The sequence below is a fragment of the Lutra lutra genome, chromosome 14 (assembly GCF_902655055.1).
Source record: "Lutra lutra chromosome 14, mLutLut1.2, whole genome shotgun sequence".
NCBI lineage: Eukaryota > Metazoa > Chordata > Mammalia > Carnivora > Mustelidae > Lutra > Lutra lutra.
In genome coordinates this window covers 87,028,910-87,052,114 of record NC_062291.1, presented here as the reverse complement: position 1 = coordinate 87,052,114, position 23,205 = coordinate 87,028,910, and the positions used below count along the sequence as shown (strand labels likewise).

At 54.2% G+C, this 23,205-nt stretch overlaps 1 long non-coding RNA gene across 1 annotated transcript; it reads left to right on the top strand.

Moving 5' to 3' along the window:
• The first annotated feature begins 632 nt into the window (after nt 1–632).
• On the top strand, nt 633–23,205 carry LOC125085197 (uncharacterized). Its single transcript, XR_007122804.1, has 3 exons — nt 633–787; nt 9,307–9,311; nt 23,192–23,205. It is a non-coding gene; the product is annotated as an uncharacterized LOC125085197 (long non-coding RNA).

Genomic DNA, 23,205 nt, shown 5'->3' with positions numbered 1-23,205 from the left:
TGGAGAAGGGTCAGGAAGCCGCGCCCCGGCCAGCAAAGCCAGCAGGCTCCCCGCGCCCCGGCACTGAGCTCTGCCTGTCTTCCTCCACGTGTCTTCACTTTGTCTTTTTTTAAATTAGGTTATCGGGTAGATTTATCTGTTACTTTCCTCAAAGAACTAGGATTTTTATTGATAAATTCTACACTTTTTACTTTATTAATTTATAATTTTATCTTTATTACTTCCCTCTTTTGGCAAACTTTGTCATTCCATTTCCAATGTTTTTTTGTTCTTTTTTATTATTCAAATGGAAGACAATGAATTTTCTTCTAGTCACTCTTCCCTGTCCAGATGCTCCGACACACTGATTTTATTATCTTCGTTTCCCAGTTCTCCCACCAAGTATTGTATTTCTTTCCCCAGGGAATTGTTTTAAGAGTTTAGAAACACGGGCCCCTTGGTTAGCTCCGTCAGTGAGGCACCCGACTCTTGGTTTTGGCTCAGGTCACAATCTTAGGGTCGTGGGATCGAGCCCCGCCTCGGGCTCCGTGCACAGCACTGAGTCTGCTTGTCCCTCTGCTTCTATTCGGCCCCCAATGATGCTCATTCTCTCAGTCTTATTCTCTCTCTCTCAAATAAATAAGTAAATAATTTTTAAAAACACCTCCAGAAGGAAGATCTGTGTGACAAGGGTGTCACTCATTCCTGGTGGTGTGGCACCGTGATCAGCGAATGCCTCCACCATCGTCCATCTGAGGACCCGCTGGGATGTCCATTGTGACCCCATGTCTGCTTGACCATTGTCGCTGTTTTACTCCTACGACATTTTCTCTTTTTCCTGCTCATTTTCATTCCTGTTCTTGTCGATTTCCAAAGACTTTGCCTACTACCCCTTATTTATTACCTCTTAAAGCAAACGCACCCCCTCTTGGGCGCTTTCTGGCTTTGTCTCCACCTTGGGCAGGCGGCTCGCGTCTCCGCTCTGATGCCACCTCACGTTAAGTCAACTCCCCTTTCACGCGTCTCTGGGTTCTGCCTGTTTGTCTTCTGAGTTCCTGAGATTCTGCCTGGCCGTGTGCTTTGTCCTCACCCTACGCTCCTGCGGGAGTAACTCATCCGGGCTGAGCCGCGTCCGGGTTTTCCTGGGCTCGCGTGTCTGCATTCGGAGAGAAGTCCCTCTGAGGCCGGCCGGCCACTCCTTTCCCCTCCGCGTGGCGCGTCCAGTCTCTGGCCGAGCGCGTGTGAGGCTCACAGGAGGCTGGGGCTGGGGGAGAGGAAGGCTCTGGGGCCTCCAGGGCTTTCTTGGGGCAGGACGCCTGCTTCTCCAAGTCTGAGGAGACCCACAGCTTCTAATCCACGATGTTCTTCTTTCCAGAAGGTGCAGAGGTTGGGGTTGGGGGATCTCCCCATTTCTAACACGATGCCTATCTTTGGCTTGTTTTCCCTCCTCAGCACACACCTCGTCACCTCACTGCTCGTCGGCGCGTGTGTCCTCGTCCCGAGTCATCGCCCTCTCCGGAGGACTGGGCGCTCCCAGGCCTGGTGCTCGTGCCCCACACAGCCGCCCTCCAGCTCCTCTCTTTGGCTCCCGTGATGGCCGGTGCTTAGGCCCGCGAGTACCGCTCCGCTCGGTGGGGCCGCTCTTGCTGGCTTCCCCTCCCTTCCGAGCAGAGTCCGCCGGGCTCTGAGCGCGCTCCGGGAGGACTCCAGGATGCGGGCGGTTATCTCCACACTCACCAGGTAGTGGACACGCGCGTGGTGGCCCGTCCTGCTGGCGTGGGGGCTGCGGAGCTCCCCTACACGCAGGGGAACTCGGAGGCGTGCGCACGGACAGGGATCAGCGTCCGCTGTTACCATTTTGGAACCAGAAAGCACCTTTCTCCTTTCTGTCATTTCTCTCCCGCGGAGCCCTGCTCAGACCTCACTGAGCTACGGTGCGCGTGCGGGCGCGACCTCAGTCTGTGACAAGCGTTCGTGCTCCTATGGCTGCGCGCTATAGACCTTTTCTCTGCGTCCTGTCCCGTTCAGTGGGCGGTGTCACTCGTTCGTGTGTTTAAGTGTTCTTCCATTACTGGATGCCGATAAAACAGTTATGTTTTTCTTTATTTAGAATTATTTCCTTAACCTGGATTTACAATCGTGCAATTAATTGGTGAATCAGTATGAAACATTCCAAGGTCCTTTGCCTCGTTTTCAAGTCATTCTCCAAGCCGTTTCAACGGCGTAAACTCCCAGCTGTATTTGGAAGTTTCTGGTGTTTGACCAGGACTTGTCCCCTCGAATGGCTGCTGACTGCGTTCTACGATGCCTTCTCTGCTTGTTGGGGGAGGATGGCCACAGGAGAAATTCACACCAGGCCGTGCAGGCAGAGCGAGGCCGCCGTGTCAGCCTCTGGAGGCTGTCTCGGGGTGCCGGTGTGGCAAGTGCCTGGCCCACCCCTGCTCCGGTCCCAGGGGCCCTCTTCCGCAGCTGGTTTAGGTCTGGAGTGCATGTGAGCAGCTCCAGGGCCCAAGCTTCCCCTCTGGGTCCTGTGTCTTGGAGGCTGGGGGGGCAGTTCTTCCTAATGGATTCTCATTCGTCCCTGCTTGTCCCATCTGTCCACCTTTCCTTCCAAACTGCTGGCCTGAGGATCGAAAGGGACTTAGGGTCCAAACCAGACACAGAGTCGCAGCCTTGAGCAATCTCCCTACCTTGGCCATGCCGTGGAGGGCCCAGTCCTTTTGTGTATCTGCTCTTGCCACGGCTAGCATCCTGCTTCTGTGACCAAACCCTGCCCTCCCGCTCTCACCATCAGCAGTGGTCCTGGAGGGGCTGGAACGGCATGTGTTCCCATGAAGCACAGTCATGGGGCCGGGCTGTCTGCCACTAATCACAGCCCTGGAAAGTAGAGTGCCCAGAGGGGCTCCAATCTGGGTCATCACAAGCCCACTGTTCTCCATTAATGACCTCGGGGGCGTCTTTGACACCAGCTGTGAGCATCTGGAAGCCAGGGACTGTCTCCTTTGCCCCCATCCTGACCCCAGTGCCACACAGTGCCCAACACATGGTGGCCGTTAGATTAACCTTTAAGGCCATCAGCCTCTCGGCCTCATTGTCTCCCTCCTGGCCCAAAGCTACTCTGAGGCCTATGGGATCCTTTTACCTGCTTGAAATGAAAGGAAGACCATCCATCATCCGTGGAAGGCTTGTGGGGTGTAATGAAACACTTAGTGCAAACTGTCCTGATGATAACTGGTGCCGCTCAGACAGGAGAGAGTGGGAGTCATCTATCCTGTGCAGTAACCAAAACCACAAAATATTTATTGAAAAGTTTTTTAAAGTGTCATTCTACTTGCAAATGTTGTGCCGCAGACATATGTCAACCAAGTATGCCTTCGGCACGAAGACGCAAGCGAACAGAGATATTTTAATTTGAGCTACAGTACGCGCCTCGTCTGACAGCTTTATGCTGAGTCTCACGGCCTCCGTATGCTGCGGCCGATGACGAAGCTGTCTCCTTTTATTCCCAGCACGGAGAGCGGGGTGGTAGGGCAGGGAAGAGGCCACGCAGTGAGCGCCTACTGGGTGCCAGGCATCGAGGTCAGTGATCGACTTTGCATTTTAGCAAATGCTCCCAGGAACGCTCCGAGAGAGCCTCGTCCCCCACGCGCATACGGGGAGACAGGCTCAGACGGGATGAGGAACCTGTCCACAGCCGCGCAGACGGTAATTGGCAGAGGCGCGGTTTTATCTCAGAACCGTGGAATAAAAAAGCTGTTGTTTGTTTTCCTTAGGCCCAGAGATAGCAAGGCTGCTCTCAGCAGGCGGACGAGACAGGAGGGCTGCACACACTCAGCATCTCTGTTACTGTCCCCGGGTAGCCGTCCCCAAGCCCAGAGGAGAGAACAGGGAAGGGCCCCAAAGCAGCAGGCTGGGGACGTGGAAGGGGTAGTCCTCCTCACTCTGGTTTCCAAGGAGGAGGCACATCTGGTGCAGGCAGGAGCTTGGACGAGCAGGGAGGCACTGGACGGGACAGCCAGTCCGGGCAGGGGAGGGCGTCCGCGGGGCTTTGGAGGGTCCCACTGTGCTGGAGGACAGCTCCACGCTCCCTGTCGGGAGGAAGCAAGAGGCGGCTGTGTAGCCACCCTGCCTACAAGCCCCCCACGGACACCCGCCTCAGGACACGCGGACCTCATGGCTGGGAACCTGTTCCACTCCACCTGTGGGTCCCAGTCCCAGTTCTCATGGTCTACACTGCCAGGGGACACCAGCCACAAACAAGCCACTTCTCTTCTTATCTGCCCCGTACATGGGAGAGCTTCAAGGTAAAGTCCCTCCCCAATTAGTAGTGCGCGTCTCTTCCAGAAGCCTGTCCACATCTGCCCTGTGGGCTTACAGCTGAGACATCGCGGGCTGTTACCCTGGGCTGTAGGAAATTCACAAACCCCTGAAAGTCCATATAAAATTCAGTCTATGTGTGCCTGCGTGTCTGAGTACGTCTATGTGTGTCTGTGTGTACGTGTGTGTATATGTGTGTCTGTCTGTATGTGTACGTGTGTGTGTACGTCTATGTGTGTGTACATGTGTGTCTGTGTGTGTGTGTGTGTGTTAGAAAACCAAATTCCAGGGTCCACCCCAGAGCAACACATCAGAGACAGGGGAGTGTGGACAGCAATGTGGGGCTTAACGAGCCCCCAGGAGACACAAATGCCCGCACAGGTCTGAGACCACGGCCCCGGGACGCAGAGGGAAGGTGAGCAAGGACGCAGCTCCGGGGCCTCCAGCAGAAGGCGGGCAGCGAGCAGAGAAGCAGCCATGAGCTGCCTCCCACGCCTACGGGCCTGGCGCTGATCTGAACCGTCACATGCTAAGTGACTCTTCATCTTCCTAAAGTGCTCACAACCATCTGCTTGTTTGGCTTGTGACAGGGATTTGTTTTTATCGTTAATATCAATATATCGAGGCTATGTGTGCTAAGAAAATTAGTTTCATATTTCAATCACATCACAAATGAGGCAGCGCAACTAGAAGCCATCTTCCTGGAGGCTGGGCGCCCCGCGCGGCAAACAGTGATCCGTCCTGCCAGCGAGCATCTGTCCGCCGACTGGACGGGTCCCCGTGGAGGTTCGGGGTCTGCCGGCAAGACGGCCACAGGCTCCTGGGACACGGCGGCCGCACAGCACCTCCGTGTGGGCTTCTTCGTGGCAAAGACTCTGTCCCGGACCAAACTTTGAACGTTCCTGGAGCCCTCTCTCCAGCTGGGCCTTGTCCTTGGACCTGTCCTTGGCCTGCATAGACCTGCAAGAATCCTGCTGAGTCGGTTCAGCGGGGGCCACTCCGGCTGTCCGCTCCCCTTCGCCATCCAATGGCTCCTCGTCCCCAGGCTTGATGCCCTTGGTCTGTCCCCAGCAAGAGTCCCGCCAGGTTGGTTCTACGAGGCCCTCCCCACCCTGATAGCCCCTCCCAGGTGTTTTCCACCCACTGACCAGACCCCGCTCTGGTCCCACTGCCAGTCCCCAGCTGTGTTTCCTGTGTTTGGAGTCGGGCTCAGTCCTCCTGGAGCCGCCCTGCCCTGCTGCGGTCGTGTCGACTGAAGTTGTCTCTTGCATCCTAACAAGCTGCTGGGTCTCCTCCCCCTCACAACACCTCTGCCTGCAGTTGCCACCTCCGACACCCCAAAGTTACACCCTTCTCACTAGACGTTGCCCACGATGTGCCCCTTCAGGGTCTGGCCCCGTGGGTGCCCGACTCCCGGAGAACTGAGGAAGAGCGGCCTTCCCCAGATTGGGGGCTCTTGCGCTCGGGACCTGCTGTTTACTCAGCAGTTCTTCTCCAGGCCAGAGCGCTCGAATGTCTTTGTGCATTAGCCGGAGAGGCTCGGTGCAGTTACGAGCACGTCCACACCCTGGAGACTAACACCACAGGGCTTCCCTCCTGCTCAAGCCACGGTCTAACCCGTGCTCTCAAGGCCTGGGCCACAAGATCCCCCTGTGCACACCAGCCAGTGAGGACAGAGAGAGGCTATACGAGGTCTGCCTGTGCCGAACCCCCTCTGCACACAACACCACCCTCCTGCCCATTTACACTCCAACGCTGAGAACCAGGCATGCGGGCACCAGGGTCTGGAATGTTCCAGCTCACTTCTCGGGGAGAAGGGGGAGGCCCCAGGCTGCCTCTGAGCCACAGTACAGTGGCTCAGTGACTGTACAGTGATTGTAATCTGAGCAGGTGGGGGGTCAGCCCCTGGAGTCTGGGCTCATGTGACAATAATGTTTCCATCACTGACCCGGTCTGGGCAGCGAGGCCATCCGTCCCTGGTAATGACGTCTTCCACCCTGAGTCGCGCAGTGCCCACCACGGGGAGCATGCTATGGTCTGCGCAGGACCCCCTCCCATCTCCTCCCATCCTCTCCCATCCCCTCCCATGCAAACAGTGCTTTTCTAGACTCCCTTCACTTCCCATCTCAGGATATCCCAATCCCACTGAAAACTCATGGACCCCATGGGAGCCCCAGCACCACAACCCCCATATGCTCTCTCCGTGTCCCAATGACAGGACATGCGTGTCCACGCTGACCTGGACTCCACAGTCTTTCTCCTCCCAGTCTCCCTGCTTGCATTACTGCCCTCATCGCCCCAAGCCCGTGACCTTGGCGCCACCTTGGGCTTGTCTAAGGGCCCCTCCCTGTATCTGTCACCCAATCTGATGCACCATGGGTTCCTACAGTTAATACTCGTATTAGTTACCAGAAAGTTATTCACACGCCCGTGTGTTCCACTAGATTTCAGAATGAATCCCTAGAAGAGATTATGGCTGAATTAGAATAACTCCCACCCAGACAGCCCCGTGCCATATCAGATCCGCCATGTTCTGGGGTCCACGTGGGGTGCATCTATCCCCCTGAGGGGTGCACACTGCGAGGCCATCTGGGGAGAGAGGCGGCCACTGCCATGACATCCACGGGTGTGAGAACCGATTCTATCCTGCGTGGAGCCTCCCAGGCCATGTCTTCTGCTAAGTGGTGCTGGGTTCACTTAGAGACAACCGGTGAGTTGAGACGAGTCTTCATACTGTCGAGGTTTTGTCCCTGGGTCTGGTGTGACTCCCCCTACCCTCACCCTACGGGCCCCCGAGATGTGGTTTAGACTGTGCTCCCTTGTGAGGTCCCCACACCCAGAGGAAGCATCTTCTGGGCTGTCCATGGAGAAATGTGCATTTTAGAGCAAGAGGGTCGACTGCTAGACGCCTGCAGTCAAAAGCCCAGGGTTGCACGTGGGGACCCACAGAGGTCCCCAGACACCTAGACCTCAGACGACATCCTGCCTCCTTTCCACCCTGCTTGGCCTCGACGGAGTGGCTGACCCCCATGCAGGCCCTCCTTCACCGTGGGGGTCTCCGGGTCTCCACACCTCAAGTGAGCATATTAGACGTTTCTTTTCTAAAGAAAAAACAATAATACTTAGCTCTCCTATGGAGCTCTCCATCTTCAAAGCAGTTTCACACACAGAGCAGTAAAAGCGAATGCAGACTTGTAAAAGTAACACTGTAAAGATGCCTGGGAATTACGAACGTGCCGTAAGTAAAATTAAATTGTGGTGAGAGTAGGAGCATTATTTTTATGCCTAGAAAACCTTACTTACAGATTAACTGTAGAGAATCCAGCAACTCATATTTTTAAAGTTCGTGTTTTAAAACCGTTATCAGCCGGGTGCGCATCCTCGACCGGCCTCTGCAGAGAAATCGACCGTGTTCTAGTGGCATTCGGTGGGATGCAGGGTTCCTGGGCCGGAGCGCCCACCTCCCTTCCGAGGCCCTGAGCCCTGCGGGGTCACGCCTTCCCGCGCCATGTGTAGGGACAGCCTCTCTGCCCAGGCCCCTCCGAGGGCGGCGGGAGGCTGGGCTGGGCCAGAGGTCTGCACTCCAGGGTCTGCGGGCTGTCCTGCAGGAGCCCGGGGCTACCCAGCACGGAAGCGTGTGTCCTGAGTCCCTTCTGTCTCTCGCAGGCCCCGGAGTTGTGAGCGTGCTTGCGGGTAAAGCAGCTCATCCCCCACCAATTTCCCCGTTTTTCCCACTTGCTCCTTGTTCGCCCCAGGGCTGCCCTGCCTAATCCGTCCCCTCCGTGGCCTCTGGCCACCAGCTGCAAGTGTCCTTCGGGTAGATCACAATCAGCCCCTGGCCGAGGTCCAGGAACCCACCCAGCAGCTTCTCCTCGTGCAGGAAGCACCAGCTTCCTAACCCAGAGCACCCCCCCCCGCCCCCGAGGTCCTGCCTCCACCCAATCCAGCCCATCCCTAGAGGGAGGAACACTGGACGGACACGTTTGCCACCCGTTGCCAAAACATCCTTCAAAACTTTCATGGTATTTATTACATTTCAAAAATGAGTCACCCCGGGTCCCATGTTAGGGAATGTCGTGACTGAATGAGAACGACCGCCAGGCCAGCCGGGCTATGTGCGGGGCTCACCTCCGGGTCTGGATCCCCGTGTCCTCCCGCAGCATCTACACGGGGTCCTGGTGCTCCTCTCCCAGACCTCCAGAGCTGAGGCTGCGCGTCCGACTCTGGGGAAGGTGCCCACTGGGGGCCGAGCCCACACCCGGGCTCCCATGTGTCCCGCCCCCACCCTGCCCTCCCGCGACCTCAGGAGAGCATGTGCAGGGGGAGCGGAGGCCTGCTTTCACTCGCGACACCTCTGACGTCAGGCACATGGGGTTTCCCACACCAACAGCCGCGTCTTCAACTCTGCGGACGCCGACAGGAGCTCTTACGATTCAGTTCAGCTCTGACACCGAGGTCGCGACGTTGGTGTGAGACTCCACAGATGTTCGGCCCCACAGGACGGCCCCCACGTGTCTGGGGCGCCCACTCAGCCGCAGAGCCGAGGGTTCCCACTCTCCCCTCCTCAGATGCCATCATCTTCTAGAACATCTCACAGACTCTGAAAGCACTTGACTTGCTGTGACCAGTTCATTAGAAGGGACACACTTCAGGAAGAGTCGAGGGGAAGAGAGGCACAGGGCGAGGGCGTGCGGGCCTCCCACGTCCCCCACGGCCAGGGCGCACGTACTTCCCGCTGCGTCCGTGTGTTCACCAGCCTGGAAACTCTCCAGATGCCATTGTTCAGAGGCATTAAAGAGGCTCCATTACAGGCGCCTGGGGGTCTCTGTGGGTTAAGCCTCTGCTTTGGCTCAGGTCATGATCTCAGGGTCCCGGGATCGAGCCCCACATTGGCCTTCTCTGCTCAATGGGGAGCCTGCCTCCCCCTCTCTCTCTGCCTGCCTCTGTGCCTAATTGTGATCTCTGTCTGTCAAATAAGTAAGTAAAATCTTAAAAAAAAAAAAAAAAGAGGTTCCGTTACCACACGGTGACTGATGGAGTCACTGGCCATCCGTGATCAACTCGCTCTGCAGCCACGTCCCCTTGCCGGGGGCTGGGCATGCCAACACTCACACCGGTTCTGCTGACCACCAGCTCCCACCCCGCTCCCGTCCAGAAGCGTCAGACCCCAGGCATCGCCCTCGCACATGAAAGACACTCTTACCTCCAGAGACCCCAAACGCTTTCTGAGTTCAGTGCCAGGATCCCGAGACGACAAAGACTGAGTGCGTGTTTCCTCTTGTGGCCCGGCCGCACAGGCTTCCCGCCTGGACACACGGCATCCGGCACGGACCTAGAGCCTGCACACGCCAGCCGCCATGACGTGACAGTGACCGTAGGAGCAGCTGACGCTCCAAGGTCACGCCAAGGACCAACTTCCAGGCACCCACCCCCCCTCCCCCGCTCCTCACGCTGCCCGGTGAGGGGAAGGAGAAGCGACATCACGTGACTGAGACCCTGTGCTGCACCGCAGTGACCAGGCTCTGTCGTCCACGGCTTCAGTAGCACCGAGCTGTGGTAAGGAAGAGCATCTTCTTCCATTCCCCTCCGACCCAGAAGAACTAACGCGTTCCTACGTTTTCCAAATCCCGGGGGCCTCAAAATTTCTTGCTGCTTTCCTTAGTCCTGTTCTCACGTCTCCAAATAGCTCATCCCTCAAATTCCCTTCAAGACTCCAGGTCCGTGGATCTCCTGTTTCTCTCTCAGACGCTGCTGCTCCAGGAGAAACCTCATTTGGGGAAATAACCCTGTGCCATTATGTCGCAATTGAAGGCGACTTGGCCGCCTCCCTGACTGCAAGTCCTGGGGACTTTAAGGCAGGAACAAGCCGATCGAGGTGACTGGAAACACACGCACATCTCTCCTGTCTGGGAACCACCCCACCAAGACCTGCAATTGGTACGAAGAACAATTCTGAAGTGAAGGAGAAACATTCATCGGCCAAGAGTAGAGGAATAATTACCTTCCCTTGCAGGAACCACTCAGGCCAGGAGTAACAGAGACGTTCACGTTCTCCAAACACCGTCCAGGAGCCGCCGCATCCTCGCAGTTGCCTTTCAGCTGGCGGGACGTGGGACGCATTCTGGCCGGTGGTCGTGAAGGATGAGGCATAGAAGAGGGGCAGTGGGACTTCCTCGGGCCCCTTCCACAGCTGGAGTGACCAGCACCACGTGCACGGTGAGGCCTCAGGCCCTGAGTGAGTAAGAAAGACCTGCCCCCCGGCCCGTGCTGCATGAAGCATGAGCCAACCAGGCCCGTCTCTCTTGAGCTGAGTCCGTGAAATTCTGGGGACACTTCCCGCAGCACCAGACCCTGCTGGAGCTGACTAACAAGTCGTGGGCTGAGGAGGTGACATTCGGAAGTGCTTGGTCAGGGCGGGACTTGGGACCAACTGCACTGAGCACTTTCGTGTTTCAGGGATCAGAGGCAGAGCCCAAGGGAAAGTACCAGAAATATCCCGGACATCGGAAGGTACAATCAGCTCCGTGGCCACCGTAAAGGGACAAAACGTACCAGAATGACAACTACCAAGCGTGTCATTGGACCAGGAGCATACGCCACGCTCCTGTGTCCAGTGGGCCGGCGTCTGCCTGACGCTGCCCAGCCCGGGCTTGGGGGATCTGCCTCTGGAAAGGCAGCTCGTTCCCTAGACGTTTCCTCGTGGAGTGACCGGACGTGCTCTTGTCTCCTTCTTACAATCCGAGCGTGGGGGTCGCCCGCCGCAGACGGCTTCCCAGACCTCGCTGTCCCTCGCGCTCCCGTCTCGCATGCAAGAGATCCGTCTCTGGCTTATCTCCCCTGCACGTCTGCCAGCGGTCACGCGAGTTACATGTTTCCGTGTCCAGGTTGGTTAGCAGACCCGTAAGGAGGGAGAGAGCAGGAACCGAGAAGAGTGAATCCCAGTGTAGCTTCTGGGTGAGGGGAGGAAGGAAAGCAGCTTGAGGTGGGGCTGAGACCTCAGAGCATCTTCCAGAAAAGAAGCAGCTGGCAGGGCCCTGCCCTCGATCTCCCCAGGGCCCGCAGGGGTGCCAGCAACGAGCAGCTGCGGGAGATGGGGTGAACGCCATCCTGGAGGGGTCTCCGCCTCACAGCACGCAGCTCCCCAGACACCCAACCCCAGTGCTGCCCTCCATGACCAAATCCCGCCCAAGAGGTTTCAGCAAGTGCCCCTCGCTCAGGATGGCCGCCCCGCTGGGCCTGGAAGCATGAGTTGTGGAAACGGCGAGCAACCAGGGCAGTGGTTCGCTCTCACAAGTCCTCATGCCGCTCACTCATCATCGGTCTTTGTCACATGCAGTCAGAAGCCGCTGGAGATGTGACCCCCACACCAAGGCGTGTCCAGCAAGTAACAGAGTCACGAGGTCTGTCTCTGCCAGGGCAGACTCTGAGAGCGGTTTCCACGGAGAGCATTTGCGCGAGGGGAGGCGATGAGTGTGGGAATGAGCGGACCGGGCTCTCCGTATCCCAGGATTTGTTCAGAAACGTTGTCTTGTCAATCTATATTCCGCAGGTGGTTGCCCCCTGTCTGCCCCAGGGATTTCGCAGGACAACACTGAGAGCAGCAGACTTGGTCCAGGTGTGGGACCATCAGGTGTTGGGATGCTTGTCCCCATGCTCTTTTAGTGCAGACTTTCTGTCCCGATGTTTCTGCCAATACCGCAGCTGTTGGCGGATGCCATGTCCCGAACAGCTGGAATGAGGCCGTCGCTAACACCAGGGCTAAACGACTTTAAGAAGCAAGCCCTCTGCTCAGGGCACCGTGGAGGGGACATGCCGGGGCACACCTACCCTTTTCTTGGCTCAGTCCTTCTGCTGTCCCCTGAGCAATGTCTACGGCATCCTGCTGTCCCTCCAGGAACCACGCCTACCGGGCGTGTCCACCCCGATGCTGACCTCATGCCTGTGTCCATCAGAGCTGCCATGCTCTGGTGTCAGGACGCCTGGTGCCACGGAACAAGTTATCACGACCTCAGCCTTCCGAACTCAACAAGCAATTTTAAAATCAGACGTTACTAACGCGCTTCTGAGGTTCTGCTTATCTGAATCCCAGGTGTCACGTCACCTGCGCACCGTGGGACGCCCGGAGCCTCGCAAGCCTGGAAGCCTTCCTCCAAGCCCGCCGATGGAAACACCTCCCCTGACCGACCAGCCAATGGGAGATGTCCTTACCGGCCTCCCTCGCTCTACACGGAAAACGGTAACCATCCGAGCGGGTTGCCTGGAGTCTGCACCCCCTGACCCTGCTCTCCACTGCGCGTCTGGAGGGAGATGCACGCGCCCCTTCGCGCACCATGCAGAGTAGCTAGATTTTCCATGGGACTTTCTGGAGCCCACATCCCATCTCAAGTGTAGACTTCCTCAGGGAACGGCTACTTAGGGGCCACGTTAGAGGCTTTTATGATATTGAAAGTTTCGGAAGCCTGAGTTCACTTACTGACAATGGTGTTGCGGATGGAACTGTGTTTCCTAAGAACTCAGTCAACTTCATCCCGACTTCCAGGCACTGCGTCACTAATACTGGCTCATTTTCCTACACTCTCACCATCAAGGGAGGGGGCAAGAAACGTGTCTACTTAAAACTAAAGGCATTAAGGAGGGATGCCCTTAAGCACTGTGGGATATTTTTTTTTTCTTTATGGAAATGATGGCTCTCTCTGAAGGGAGTTAGAGTTGAAAATCGTTGCTTTTACTGAAAACCCAATGGTCTAATGGTTTAGGCAGTTTTACATAGAATCTGCCTGTGACATACATAGCTTTTAGCAATAATTTTCAGAGAAAAAACTTTGCCATTAAGTACAGCACTTATCATGTGATATAAGATGTCACAACCCAGCATTCCCATTTGGGGAGCAGCAGGAGGAAGGAGACACATGGCCAGGGGTAGCTCAAGGGGGCTGAGTCCAGCCCATAACCGTGCAGCTCCGGTGGCCCTGCCAGTCTTTGGCGCTTCTCCTGGCAAGCGACACGTGTGCCTTTCAGTGGAGCATCTGGGGACATGGCCTTGGCTTTGCAGAGCGGCCCTGACATGCAGGATTCTCTTGTCAAGGTGACATTGCCACCCTTCCTTTAACCGATAGCCTCTGCAACGCAACGCAAAGCCGGAAGCTGCCTGAGTACCCCAGGAGTCCCTTCTCTGCATGGTCCTGGACTAGAATCGCCCAGAGAAGCATCTGCAAGACGCCGTCACGGAAGGGGCGTTTTCTCCGAAGACAGCTGCAGGCAGGCCGTGAGCGCAGGTGACATTCTTAGCAGCTCTACTAGAGGCCCCCACAGGGGCCTAAGACAGGGAGCAGGAGTTCCTAGAGGCTCTTGAGATTGGCAGAGGGCACAGTGAACCCACACTCTGCATCAGGTCTGATGCGGCCATTGGGGCATGACAATGGACTTGGCAAAGTCACTCTTCCCAAAAGCCCAAGGCATCATTTAAATGAACAAATAAGCAAAAGTAAGTACATCTTCATGAGATATGCGCCCCCGGGGGTGGAACCAGGAGCTGAGGGCAGAAGAGAATGCCCTACCGGTGGGGACAGTTGAACAGGGTGTTGACGTCTCAGCCAGGATGCAGTGGGGGCGGGGCGGGGGGACACTGGGCGACCACCCCTGAGAGTCCTACGAAGGTGGTGTGCAGTTGCAAACCCCACAAAAAGTGAATCGTGTTAACCAAGTGTACAGCATTCGTATGCAGACAAACAAAGTCAGAGGAACAAAGTCAGAGACGATGAAGTAAGTGGAGACGACCGCTCGTTCATGGATGCGAGGGCCCAGGACGGCTGTGGAGTCCGTTCTTCCCCAAGCAATCTCCCGATCAAGCCCAGTCTCCCTCGGACACCGGCCTGTTGTTCGTGGGTATTGACAAACGGGCTCTACCGTGTTCGCGAGAAGTTAAAAGATCAACACTGGTCAACACGACGCAGAGGAAGAAGGAAACGGGAAGGAGTCCGGCAAGACTAACGAAGACAGCGTGGTGAGAAGCAGAGATGGGTCGACGGATGGGACGGAAAGCCCAGAAACAAACCCACACGCACGCAGTCGGCTGGTCTGTGACAGAGAAGACGATTCAACAAAGCGTACTCTTCTCAACAAGCCGTGCTGGACCAAATGTCAAAAAAGAATCTAGGGGCGCCTGGGGGGCTCAGGTGGTGTTAGGTGTCAGCCTTCGGCACAGCTCATGATCTCGGGGTCCTGGGATCGAGCCCCACATCAGGATGCCTGCTCTGCGGAGAGCCTGCCTCTCCCTCTGCCTGCTGCTCCCCTGCTTGTGCTCGCATGCTCTCTGTCAAATAAATAAAATATTTTAAAAAAATGAATGTAGACATAGACCTTGTGGCTTTACAAAAATTAACTCAAAACGCATGGTAGACATAGATATAAAGGGCACTGCTGTAAAATACGGAGTAAGACATCTAAGAAAATGCATGTGACCTTGGGTGTAGCTGTGAGTTTTTAGACAACACCAAAAGCACGACTTGCAAAAGTAAACAATTAAGTCAGATGTTATTAAAATGTAAAAATTCTGTTCTTTGAAAGACACTGTTAAGATAATGAGACAAGCCACAGACTGGGAGAAAATATTTGCGACCTCAATCTAATGAGGGACTGGGATCCAAAATACACAAAGACCTCTAAAAATTCAACAATAAGGAAACAACCCAGTCACGGGGGAAAGGTCTATACAGACAGGTCACCAAGCAGAAATGCAGATGGAAAGTACACAGGTAAACAGATGCTCCCATCACCGCCCTGGGTATTACAAGTCACAGCAGCAGTGAGGTTTCACCAAACCCGGAACGTCCGACATCCCAAACGGACAACATCCAGTGTAGTCAAGGAAGCAGAGCACCGGGAAGTCATCTGTCCCTGGTGGGCATGTGGAAAGCTCCACAAGTCACTCTGGAAGGTGCTGGAGCCGTTCCCCACAAGCTAATAAACACCATCTTACTAAACAATATGGTAATCATGATTTTAGGTACTTATAGCCCATTAATTTGAGAGTTTATGTCTATAAAAAAAAAAACAGACGAATTAGGAATGTGAATGTTTATAGCACCTTAATTCATAATTGTTAAAAAACAGAAGCAGTTCAAGATGTACCTTCAACAGGAGAGTGGATGAGCCCATCACGTCCGTCTGGACAATGGGGTGTCATTCACAGATAAAATAGATGAGCTATCAAACCACAGAAAAGGACAGGGAGGAAATCTAGGTGCATGTTGCTGAGTGAAGGAAGTCAGTAAGAGAAGGCTACCTGCTGTACCACTCCAATTACACGACCTTTGGGAAAAGACAAAACTACAGAGATAAGAAAAGGTGTCAGTGGTAGAGTTTCGGGAAAGGGAGCAGACTGAGTGAAACACGGACTTTGAGGGCAGTGAAATATTCTATATGATGCTGGAATAGGTACACGGGTCAAAGTCAGAACTTCACAGAACAAAGAGTGCCCTTAATGTGAGCAAGTTAATACCATGAGGCAGGGGTCCCGGGCAGGAGCACGGATGGACAAGAGCATCTACCTGTGTTGCACGAGCAGGAAACGAGCTCCCTGGAGGTGGGCAGGGAAGTGTGGACGTAAAGGACTCGGGGGTGAGTGGATCTGTGAGACCTTGGACATCAACTCTGTGCCCTACCTGGAGGCTGGTGTCCCCAAGGACGCCCACTGACAGTCCCGGCGATGTTCCCCGTGCCTGGTGGGATTGAACAATTGAGTAAATCAATGATGGTGGCGGGAGCCTGGCTTCTTCTGTGAGGAGGAAACTTCCAGATAAGCAAGGGCAGGGCCAGGATGGGCGGTGAGGTAACGGACCAGCCTCCCGACATCAGTAGGAACACGCGTTCAGTCTCATACGGATGCGGATGTGCGCAGTCTTTGCAGCTGTGTACACGTGAGTGTGCACACATCTGGGTCCTCGCTCCGTCAGCTGGACGCCCGCAAAGAAATGACGTTCCAGGAGCAGCGAACACACCCGGGGCCTGTGTTTGTCTCCAATGACATAATCCATTAAAAGGAACCGGAGCTCCTCGGAGAAATGGATGATTCTGTGGGACCTGCCTGAGGTGACTCGTAGCACCCAATGTAAGGAGGGTTTCGGGAAAATTCCACAGTGGTTGGTGTTAGGGACCAAATGCTTCTGTGCCCCTGAATCCATGTGTTCAAATGCCTCAGTACAGAAGTATCGGGGGGGGGGGTGGGTCTGGGAAGTGATGAGGTCGAGGGCAGAGCCCTTGCGATGGGATTAGTGCCCTTAGAGAAGGGACCGTGGGGCACTTTCTGCCCTTGAAGATACAACAAGACGACCCTCTGTGAGCCAGGGAGGGGGCTCGCCATCGGATGCTGGATTTGTGTCCTGGCTCCCAGCCTCCAGCACGGTGGGAAACAAGTGTCTGCCGTTCGAGCTGCCCGGCACGTGGCCGACCCCGGCAGATGGCCATCCCGTTAGAGCAGCCTGACCGGACTAAGACCATGGGTTGGCCAAAGGGCCCGGGCACCAAGCGAAAGCGGTCTCCGTGTCCAATGCTGGAATCATCGAAGCAGGAAAACTAAATAGTATCCGATCAGAGCCCATGATACAAAATAAATATCCATGTGTTTGTCCCAATGTAAATAAGTGATTAACAGTTTTCAGTGGCCTTGGAGCAAATGACCACAGACTTGGTGGCTTGGAACAGAGAAATGCATTCTCTCACGGTTCTGGAGGCCGGAAATCTGAAATCTCTACCACGGGGCTGAGACCACGCTGTGGTAGGGCCACTCCTTCTGGGCAGCCTCCTGCACGACAGCCTCCTGCCACTCCTGGTGGCTGCCAGGGGCCAGCTGGTGGCCTCCCCACGGCCTTCCAGCCCAGCACATGCAAACCTGCCTCTGCCCTGTCATCAGGCAGTCTTCTCCTATACCCAGCTCCCCCACCCACTGCTCCTTAAGTGCAGGCTGCCCATGATGACTTCCTCCCAGACAGCAGAGTGCGGAAAGAGGGAGAGGTGACCTTACAGTGGGAAGACTGACAGACCCAAGCCCAGCCAGGGGCGCAGGCAACAGCGACAGTCGACAGTCGTGGATCACTCAGGGTCTGTGCCCTGAAGAAGCTGTGATGAAAGTGACACGGTGTCTCCATGGTCTCTCCCCAGACCCATCACCCTAGTCCCATCGTGCAAACACCACACAGATTCTAATAGAGGGGCACGCCAAAAACACCGTGGCGGCACTCCTTAAGATTGCCAAGGTCAAACACGATCACGAAGACGGTTATGGAGTCACAGAAGGCAAACATCAGGCAAAAAATTGGGGAATCTGAATAAATGTTAGTCAATAATGAATTTTTGACATGTTTGCATTGGTTGTTACAAATGCATCGTAGCAACTCGAGATGTCAGTGAAGGGAGACCTGGGCACATGGTACGTGGTGGGGCTCTGTGATGGGCTCAGGTTTGTCTGTGACTCTGAAACCGCTTTACAGAGGAGTCTATTTACTTAAAAAGTTAACAAAAATTAGGAAGGAGTCCCCGTCCACTGTGTCCTCTGCACCAGAGAAACGCACGTCCGTGCTCTCATTCATTCTCAGGATGGAGGGTCCGTGAAGGCATGGCTGTCACTCAGGTGTTTCTCAGGAGCAAAGCCTCCTGGTTTGCTTCTGCTTCAGCTTGTCCTGAAACGAGTCAAGTCTGGGTTTTGATGTGGGTGTAGAAATTGCTTTCGGAAACGTGCATGCTGCTGGAAGAGAAACCGTTGTGAAACCAGCCCAGAAGCGGAAGCCTGTCTGAGGGTCTCCCCGGCACAGGAAGCTGTTTGGGGATGGTTAGTACTGCGAAGCTCTTCTTTTCCTATCAGATTTTGAGGCAGGCAACCAGACTTCCTGTCCTAGAAACAGGATTAGGTCACCTAGAGGTGGTCCAGAACTGAGCAGTACCAAAAGTTCCAGAATGTTCTAAATCAGCCAGGTGCCCTCTCATGGGATCCCACTCTCTGGGGCTCCCTCCATCCTTCTCCTGCATCTCTGTGGAAGAACTCTTCTCTCCGCCACGGAGTCCCAGAGCTCAGAGCGAGGGGGGGGCGTCCGTTTACTTGCAGCAGACTCAAGGGTGGGCCCCAAGCCCACCCCATCTCAGCCTCCTCCCGGCCGTAAACCCCGACTGCTCTGAGCTCCACTGCCTCTCTGTGAAGTGCAACATCGCAGAGCTGGTGTGGGAGTTCATGCAGGTGAACAGTACAGCACCAAGAGGGTGCGGACGGGAGGTGTGCGGTCCGTCTCAAATGGCTTTGTTTTCCTTCCTTTGCAAAGAACGGGAAGCTTGGAGATAGTTTGATAAATGCAGCTGGGCCTCGGAGAATCCGGATGAGCCGCGTGTCTCCTCTGTATTTGCCGCGAGCCAATTGTCTGCGGGACTCCCAAGGACGAAGACGCGTCTGAGCCAGCCCCGGCCCATGGGCCAGCAGGAACGCGGTCCAGCCCCGGGCTGACCTCCTGCTTTCTTCGTGCTGTTTAGAGACCGGATGGAAGGTGTCCTTCAGGATGTTGGTGGCTTCTGTGTGTGTGTGTGCCGGGGAGGAGGCAGGCAGGTAGAAAGATCTTATGTACCATTTTGGGGCCAGAGTTTGGAACATTTTCTTTGTTGTGATCACCAGGCTCAGAACTTCCTCCTCAATTCAGCAGCATGATGAGGAGGCTCCGTTGTTCCTTGTGGTGCTTTCACAGACATCCCGTCAAGGCTTTCTGCCAAGTCCCTTGCTCTGCTCCACGTCCCCCAACCTGAGTACACGTCTGTGCACTCAGGTCTCGGTCATGGACGGGGCTCCTCCCTCCGATGTCTTTGTGCATCTGGTCACAGACTTCTTCATCTCGTGAGTCACCTGTTGAGAACCTTGAGTCCGCCAGGTCCTGGGATAATGAGGGGACCTGGAGGGTTCGGACAGAGCCGAGGGTCAGGTGAGGGGCCCAGCCCTGTCCACCACCCCCATATGTATAAGTTGAATGAATCAAGGGTGATGTCCAGCTCCACGTAACATGTCTAGGGAGGGTTAATTCCACCGGAAGATGAAACGCAAGGCCTGATTCAGTAAGCGTCCCCCTGAGCCAGAGCCCAAGGAGCTGCCATCCCAACAATGAAACAGGAAAAAATGATGTTGAATATAGCAAAAAATCAGGAAGGCAGAGATATAGCTTCTACAGGAGAGAAAAATCAAATCAATTGTGCCATTTTGATGAAAAGTCTCAACGGTTCAGAGAGACAGTATTTTTATGGTGCCGCAGGTGCACTGTCATTGATCGAAAATGTCCTTTCTCCATGGAAAGCTTTTAGGTCCATATTTGATCTGGACCATAAATCACATCGCCTGTGCCTCTGGGTTCACATGCACAATGGGGGGAGAGCTCTGAGAAGGTTTCTGATGGATTTGCTCACTTTTCTCCAGTCTAAAAGTAGCCATGGGGTTGCTGGCAAAGCCTGGGGTGTCATTCACCCATCACGTCCAAGGAGGGCAAGGCCAGCTCCCAGGACACCTGGTTCATGGTATCCAAGGTAGGAATGTGGAGGAACCTCCCTGGGCTGGGGGTCTCCAAGGAGCCTGGGGCCCTGACAACACAGTGACCCCAGACCAGTGTGGGCCCTTCTTGGTGCCATCCTGCCCATAGGGGTCTCAACACTCAGGCAGACCCCGTTCGCAGAGGCTGCACTAACTTCTGCACGGACGCCAGGCCAGCGTGGTACTGACCGTTGGTTGCACAGGTCTTTCACCGGGGCTACTCCCTGGACAGACCAAAAGAGGTGGTGCTGGGGTCTCATTGTGGCTTTTCTCTGGGTCAAGTATCCTGGGGGCCAGTGTTAGGTGCTGAAGCAAAATCTTTGACAACTTTAGAAAGGTTCACTGCACCTTCATCCCATGGTCTCAAAGGCTTCCAGCACAGCTCAAGAAGGGAGAGACTATACATGAATCAGGGTCACCTCCAGGCCCTGTCTCCCTAATCGCAGCACAATCTCCATCCCCCAGGTCACTAAGACTGCCTGTCCTAGAACAGGACTTGATGATTGATATTTTAGAGTCCTTTCTTCTGAGGAGTTCCTGATATTTTAGGGTCTGTATCACTAATTAATCTGTCTAAATTGTAGGCATTCTCAACAGGAAACTTGAAGTCCCCTCGTCACTCCTGCCAACACCCAGCTGCCATGTTCATGCAACTTGTAATTAATTAGCTCATTCATTCATTTGACTACCGTGCTTTGTGTGACTAGTACCAGGTGCCACCCTGGGAACTAGGGGCTTGGGGGTAAATCAGACAAGGCATATACCTTCACTGACCTTTCTGGTTGAGGAGGTGAACTGCTTTTACACAAAAGATAAATAAAAAGAAGGCATACATTCCCACAAACAAAAACAGGCACACACCTTAATTTTTTAGAAAATCTATAAACAGATTAATCAGAAAAGAGGACAATGAAAGAAAACTAAGCCATGGGTAGGAGGTAACACTAAGGGATGGGAAGAGAGGATCTCACAGGAAGGGATGGACTGGAAATAGGCAATCTGACATGGGCACATGGCCCCCAGATTTAGAGGAAAGAGCTGGGAGTAGGACCCAGTTACCTACTTGTCATCCAACCCTATGTTCTTGCGACTATGCCAGGCTCTTGGATAGCAGTTCAAGGATAACTCACATAAGACAGAGGGAGTGTGGTAGGAGGACCTCGCTGCACAGCCTCAGGCACACTGGGGCTTTCCTTGTCAACCAGGAGGTAGGACTGACTCCAAGGCATACAACGGTGTGAGCCCACAGAGAGGGCACGGTGGGGCAAGCTCATGCTTCTAGAGAGTCAGAGACTTGGAAACAAAGTCTAGTAGAAGCTCAAATGTCCACAGTGAATAGGAAGGCGTGAAAGATCTTAGGGCAAACAATGATAAAAACTGAGTTTGGGGGAACAGAAAAAGCTTTCCCCGGTACGACAATCACAGTGTGGGAGGTCGTTTTCTGAAACAACCATTTAAAGTCTCCGGAAACTGTCCTACGGGCATATAGCAAGTGGAAAAACATTGATCCAAGGAAATTTGTTAACTCTCAAGCCCACTTGGAAGATTTTCCTAGACAGAGAATTGCCAGGGCATAAGAGAAGCCCTAACAGTTGATAAGGAATCAAATCATGCAAATATGTTTTCCAACTGTGATAGACTAAAATTGGAAATCAATAACAGCAGGAAATTTAGTAAATTTATGAAGGGGTGGGAATTAAGTCACACACTCATGAATAACCCATGGGCCAGGAAGAAACTGCATGAGAAATTTAATAAAATATTTTGCAGAGTAAGAATGAAACCACAGCAAGCCAGGACTCACAGGGTGCAGCTAAAGTCTCATTTAGAGGGAAAGTCTTGCTCATGATTTCCTGGAATCCTGGGCTGTTGGTGTGGTGGGGCGGGGGGAGGGGGCAGCTAGGCTCGTCTGTCCCTGCCCAGGACCAAAAGAGAAGCTCAGCTCGAAGCAAACCGAGGGTCTTAGGGATGATGAGAGAAAGAGGAACCAAAACACAGCCCCAAGATAAAACTTGGATGACGATCAAGCCTTCGTTAGCCTTCCCCACAGTTGATGCTTAAGGGATAAATCAGCTTATCGATTACAGAGAAATTTATGTCTGACTTTTTAGATATTTGGATATTTACATACAATTTTGCACACATATTGTAATAAAAAGAAGTGGATGGCAGTTTCTTACAAAGTTAACCATACTCTTACCATGTCACCCAAAATCCCACTTACAGAGGTTTACCTGAGAGAAATGAAAATACACATTCAGATAAAACCAGTATGTGAAATTCACGGAGGTCTTATCTGTAAGCACGTCAAGCAGGAAACAGCCCAAATGGATGCATAAGGGTGTCGTGGGCCATCCCCATGCTACACTAGTCACCACTGAGAAGGAAGGAGCCAGTGGAGAATCCATCACGAGGGTGAAACCCAAGCACGTTTTGCAAAGCTAAGGAAGCAGGGCTCCAAACAGTACCTAGATTCCACTGACACGCGGTTCTGGAAAGGGAGAACATGAAGACAGAATCAGTAGTCTCCAAGTGATGGGTGAGGAGAGAGGCTGATGACAGATGGGAAAGAGGAGGCCTTGGGGGGATGTGGTCAGGACTGGACGGATGTGTGAACTCTCATGGACCTGTACCGCAGACCGTGGACCTTATTGGATGCAAAAAATACATCAATAGATCTAACTAGGAAAAAACAAAGAAGAAATGCAGCGTAACCCCCCTAGAATACCATTCTCTTCATTTGCCGACTGGTCCAACAAAAACTTGGCACGGGAGAAGCCCAGCAAAAAGTAGAGTGGAAATACTGGGCTGCCTTTCTCAGGGTCAGACTTTCTGGAAAATAGATTTCCCAGTTATCAGTTGGCACCGAGCAGAGGGGAACACTCCCAAAGTCACGAAGATTGAGTGAGTCAGGACAGAGTGTAGACGCAGACCCAGAAGGGTTTGACGGGAAAGGCCAGTGCCTGGGTTTCACGAGCGGAGCCAAGGGCACCTTTGTTGTGAAATGAAACTGGAGAAGATCAGACCCTCCTTAAAACGCACACAGCACCCTTGCCCACGCACCACCAGGGGCTGACTCTGGGCCTCGGGCTGCGTCCACAGAGCTCTGCACCTGCCTGGCTGCTCTCCGCCGGTGTGAGGGCGGGGTTGCTTCTGTCCCCAAGCCCTGGCAGCTTCCGGCCAATGATGTCAGCTGAAACCACCATGAGGCTCGTCACTTTCACTTCCCTTTCACAGGTGGGAACCCCGCACGGCACGCACTAGGTGCAGAAGGAGAGGGGGCTGGCTGGGTCTGTCTCTCCTGACGTCCCTGCACCTCACTGCCCAGCAGCCCCGTGAAGAAAGGGGAGGAGCCGAGG